The sequence below is a fragment of the Tachypleus tridentatus genome, chromosome 10, assembly GCF_004210375.1.
Source record: "Tachypleus tridentatus isolate NWPU-2018 chromosome 10, ASM421037v1, whole genome shotgun sequence".
Taxonomy (NCBI): Eukaryota; Metazoa; Arthropoda; class Merostomata; order Xiphosura; family Limulidae; genus Tachypleus; species Tachypleus tridentatus.
The window spans coordinates 85,860,536-85,866,703 of record NC_134834.1 but is presented as its reverse complement, the minus strand read 5'-3'; positions in this window follow the sequence as shown (position 1 = coordinate 85,866,703).

Sequence of the window (6,168 nt, the reverse complement as noted above, 5' to 3'; positions counted from 1 at the left end):
GAATATAATTTATTTGGCACAACAATGGGTTTTGTTTACGACAAATTATTGTTTTCATAAAACAATGAATCGTGGATGGAATGAAAATAAAACACCAAAAACACACCAACCTTCTTACAAGCAATATGGTGGATGTTATGTTACGTGTTTCTATGGTTTCTTATTTACGTGAAAAAACAACTTATCGCGCTAAGCTATCACAAAAAGCTGGGCTTCTGCCCTACAATTTGTTAGAAACTTGATTTTTCAAGTTGGAGATCATGCTTAGGTATACAGTCTTTTATCCTTGTAATTATTCTTAGATAGGAAATTACTAGTATAACTCTTGTTTCTTTTATAGGTAACATTATTTTTTTGGCTTGTTTGAATTAGTCTAAATTCAAACGATATTGATACCAGAAGTTTAACTTTAAGCAGAAACAGAAGCTTGAACACAAATTCTTGGCTGATTCTGGTAGATTAATTGCACAAATGAAAATATTAGGTTTAAAGTTTTAATGAAATAAATATACAATGCTACTTTTCTAAAACGTGCCCTGGAAGATACTACATCAAGTTTATATGAAATATAGAAGTATACACTATGCCACTTTTGTATACAATTTACTCTTTACCTTAAATACAGAGGCTGAGTACGCTATGATAAAACGATTCTGTAACCTTCTCAGTTAGTTACATTCCATGTTCCCACTTCCGATTATGTTCTTTCTGATGAATGAACATCTTGACAATAACCTTTCAACGTAAAACCCATTTTAAAAGGCTCCGTCGTAAGGTTGTAATGTTCCAAGCACACACTTCTTCTCTGCAGGCTTTCCATAAGCTATTTAATGTATGAGTACAACAGTTTTGTAGCACCCTTTATGTCATCATGCGCTTTGTATATTTGTTGAATTTCTCTCAATGATAGTCGAGGGTTAATTGCGCTACCTATCCCTAGTTTTGAGGTGATAGACTAAACGAAAAACAACTAGCAACAACACCCACAACTAAATGTTGAGCTACTCTTATTAAACCAGATAGTGGCGTTTGACTGTCATTCTTATACCACACTAACGGCCTCAAAGTGTTGAATGTTACTTTTTCCTCTTTTGGTAAAATGGTGTGCAAACCATGGAATATCAGAACCACAGTTTAGCATGCAGACCATTGAAATACGTTCAGTCAAATTCGCATGAACTAGCATAAATAATAATCTCATTTTTCATGCCTAACACGTATAAACTTCTTTTGCCATGAATATTCATGTGTGTGAATTGCCAGCTGTTACAATATATCACACACTGCCTACCATGGTTAGGGTAAGACTTATTGCAAGTCTGTTTCTGAATATTCATGGGGTTCCAAGTTGATCCATTCTCCTTTACTTTTCAATGCTGTTAATAACAAGGGATACTTTTAAGTCCCTGATTGTTATGTATCACGACTTGAAATAGCCTGGAACTGATTTAAATGATAATTTATATTTAATTAAATGTTATATGTATTCAAGTTATCATATTTGCCAAGAAAATTGATACGCACAGTTTTCTTTCCTAATATTTTAATATACAAAAAAGCAATTTATAATTATTACAAATAATAAACGTTATACAAACGTTTTACAAATAATATTGAGTCTTCTGTCTGGTTTAGAACTAGACATCTAATCCAAGGTTCACGATGAGCGAATTAATTTTGAGTTGATGTAGGTACAATTTACATAAAGGGTAGCTGGGGAGCTCTTTACTTATCACATGTCGAGTTTTTCACCGCTGAAATTATATGATCTATTGGTAAAAATACAAATGTACGATGTGAATCTGCTGATGTTAAATTCTTTGTAATGTTTGAAACCTATAACAACACCTTGTCAGTACGTCTGAACTTCGTGATTAATAAGCGTTAATCACAATTATAGCTTCCGAGGTTTACCAACCGTAGCAAACCGATAATATATACTGTCTTTTGATATGTCGTGTTGGTTGTATTACTAGGCGTGTGGGGATTTTATAGACATTTCTCAGCCTGCTCAACAATATAGATGAAACACCAGTGTTTACGCACACACACATATATTGTTTATTATTACACATCACATTCTTCTTCAATTTTAGTGAATAATCGGAAATTTCGCAATATAGATTTAACACTATACATTATGTACATTTATAAATATAAATTTAGCTTAAACAAACATCAGTATCAAAACAAATATATGATAGTAAATCTGTCACATGTGTGTGGATTGCTACCTCTTTCAAGACGTAACACACTGTCTGTCATGTCTAGCGTACGAAATGTTGCAAGTCTACTTCTGAATGGTCGCGGGACTTCAAGTTGATCCATTCTCATGCATTTTCGAATGCTGTTAAGAACAACGGGTATTTTAAATTCCGCTCTGAAAATATCTTTATGATTTGAGTGTATAAATATGTGCTACATCCTCATCTCAAAATCGATCAGTTTTCATTAGCACTACACTACCTACGACGCCTGGCATGGCCAGATGGTTAAGGCGTTTGAATCATAATGTGAGGGTCGAGAGTTCGAATCCCTGTCACATCAAACATAGTCGTCCTTTCAGCTGTTGGGGCGTTATAATAATACGGTCAATCCGACTATTCGTTGGTAAAAGAGTAGCCCAAGAGTTGGCGGTGGGTGATGATGACTAGCTACCTTCCCTCTAGTTTTACACTGATAGATTAGGGACGGCTAGCGCAGATAGCCTTCGAGTAGCTTTGCGCGAAATATAAAACAAACAAACAAATTGTGTACATATCTGTGTAACAGAGAAGTTCAGGTCTAGACGAATTCTTTTTCCCTCTGCTCATTAGTTTATAAAAAATTAACTATTAAATTTTCAATTACAATTACAATAATTCTTTCTTAATTACGGATATATATAAAATGATGTATAAAATACATATATATGCCATTACGTAATAAGTAGAAACTTAGAGGCTTGTACGTATTAATGTTAAGCTATCTATAGAGTAGCCACATTAACACACACAAATATGCAGACAGTAGAATACGTTTTATTAAAACGATTTGGGATGTGCAAGTCAACAAGTCACGTGACAACCATATCCGTATAAAGTCATGGTCGAGGCATTTATCATAAGTACATTTTAACATTGGCATAACGTAAGTAGTGTCTGTTTTTTGTTTTGAATTTCATGCACGTTATGACGCCCCTACGGCTGAAAGGGCGAGCATGTTTGTTGCAACCGCGATTCGAACACGCTTGGCCATGTCGGTCCCTATACAATTTCTCAGTGCGTACTTGAAAATGTCACCAGTGAACCGGTACTGACTCATCTGACAGTAAATTTCAAACTTTCCTTGTTGGAACTTTTATTGTTTAATTAACAAATAGTTTTCACAAACCGAAACTCGGTGAATGTTAATTAAAGTTTATTTTGGCTTTTATACAAGAACAAAAAATTGAAAATTAATTATATATATATATGTATATATATACATACATATAAACTTTCCAGCCAAACTGGCAAGAGAATTAATAGTCAAGGAAAGTCAACACTTCAGCTTGTACTTGTAAAGAAACATAGTAAAAATCTTTTACAAGTATGTGGTGAATGACAACTCGGTTTATTAAAAATGTGATAAAATATCTTTTCCTCTGGTTAACTCTTTTGGTGGCCTCGTGATTAACTACAGAAATCAATATGAGTGTGTGAAGAAACGCTCATATCGATTCCAGTTTGCTTGGACTGAGTGTTGCTTGATGGTTATCGTGCCCTGACTGTGAATCTAAAGGCATATGTTTTGCTCCAAACTTTGGTTTATCGGAGCGCGACAATATTAGTTGTTAAAGCTTGGTATTCGATCCGAAATTTATCGATGAGTGCTGTTGACTGGTTGTCTGCTTTTCATCTAGTTTATCAGTTTAAAGTAGCGCTTGTGCAGTTTTGCGCGAAAATTCACAAAGTTTATTTTGTTGGTTTAGAGCAAAGTTGCGTTGACCTATCTCCTGTGTTCACCGTAGGATTTGTTTGTTTTTTTAATTTCGCGGAAATCTACTCGTGAGCTATCTGCGCTAGCCGTCTCTAATTTAGCGGTGTAAGATAAGAAGGAAGGCAGCTAGTCATCACCACCCTCCGCCAACTCTTGGGCTACTCTTTTACCAACGAATAGTGGGATTGACCGTTACGTTATAACATCCTCACTGCTGAAAGGGCGAGCATGTTTGGTGTGACGGGAATTCGAACCTGCGACCCTCAGATTACGAGTCTATCACCGTAGGGAATAACTTCTCGGATTTTAACAAAGCAGACCTTGTGCAGTTTTGCACAAAAATTCTAAAAGTTGGTTTGTTTGGCTTGGAGCAAAACACTTTGGGCTTTTTCTCTATGTTCACAACTGGGAATAAAATCCCGAATTTCAGCAAAACACACTTTGTATAGTTTTTTTGCACATAACTTCTCAAAGTTTGGTTTAGTAAAAAGCCACATTGGGCTCTTTGCTGTGTTCACCGCGGATAATCAAACCCCGTTTTTTAGCTCATCACTGTCCCATCGAAGAAATGTTAAAGAAAAAAATTTATTTAGACAACTATAAATTTGTGGGGCATATACTTCCTCAGATAACTTTAAACCGTCACATTATAGCGTCACCACGGCTGAAAGGGCGAGCATGTTTGGTGCGATCCGCATTCAAACCCGGAACCCTCATATTACATGCCTTAACCCACTTGGCCATGCCGGGCCTACTTCTCAGATACCTGAATAATTATTTGTCTCTCATTAAACCATTGTATATATATATTAATCTGTCTAGCTGCCTTTTAATCATTTTTACCGTTTATCTTGTAGTGTCAATATAATTGTCTCCCCGAGTATCGGATTGAAATGAAAGTGATTGGAAGTTATTACTTTCATCATTCTTAAAGGAATTAGGTAAACACGAACAACATGATCCATACATTGAATCTTTAATACGTACTATCCGATTAACGTGACATATCAGCGTGTTAGATCATCTGTAATGAATTAAAAACCGCAAAAGCTAATGACATTTCCATAACCTAAGTTTGAATTTTTTTAAACTTACTAGTAGGGGTTAAATAAATTTTGTTACGCCTAATATCTGCAAGCATGTGTGTTATGAACTCTTTCTCAAAAATAATTATATGGATTTACTGAATACGATGATTACGCTCAGTGGTCACTTTATCAGGCACACATGTTTTTTCAACGCAAATAGCCAAGCAACGAATAATGTGGCTGCAACTCAATATACAAGACATCAGACATGGTTAAGAGGTTCGGTTGTTGTTCGAAAAACATTATAATGTGGAAGAACGCGTGATCTAAGCGATTTTGACTGCGGAATGATTGTCGGTTCCTGACGTGGTAGTTCCAACATCTCTACAGTTTACGCACTACATCTCTACGCACTACAGTTTAGAGTTTACAGAGAATGGTGTGGAAACAAATCCACTGAGAACAGTTCTGTGGACGAAAACACCTTGCTAGTGGGATAGGTCAGAGGAGAATGGCTAGACTAATTCAAGCTGACAGGAAGGCCTCAAATACTCAATTACCTACTCTTTACAACAATGGTGTGCAGAATGGCATCTCTGAGCGTACAAATTGTCGAACCTTGAAGCTTGGGCTACATCAGCAAAAGATCACGCCGGGTTCCATTCCTGTCAGCTAAGAACAGGAAGATGAGGATACAGTGGACATGGAGTCACCAAAACTGGATGATTGAAGATGGTAAAAATGTCGCATGATCTGACGAATCTCGATTTATGCTGCGACACGCAAATGATAGGGTCAGAATTTGACCTAAACAGCGTGAATACATTGATCCATCCTACCTTATGTCGACTGTACAGGCTGGTGGTAGTGTAATGGTGTGGGGAATGTTTTATTGACACATATTAGGCTCCTTAATACCAAATGAGACATTATTTTAATGACACAGCGTTAGTGAGTATTGTTGCTGACCATGTGCATCCCTTTATGGCCGGAGTCTACCCGTTTTCCAATGGCTACTTCCAGCAGAATAATACGCTATGCCATAAAGTACGCATCATCTCAAGCTGGTTATACGAACATCACAGTGACTTCAGTGAATTCAAATGGTTTGCACAGTCCCCGGATGTCAGTCCAATATAGCACCTTCAGGATGCGGTGGAGCGAGAGGTTCACAGCATGA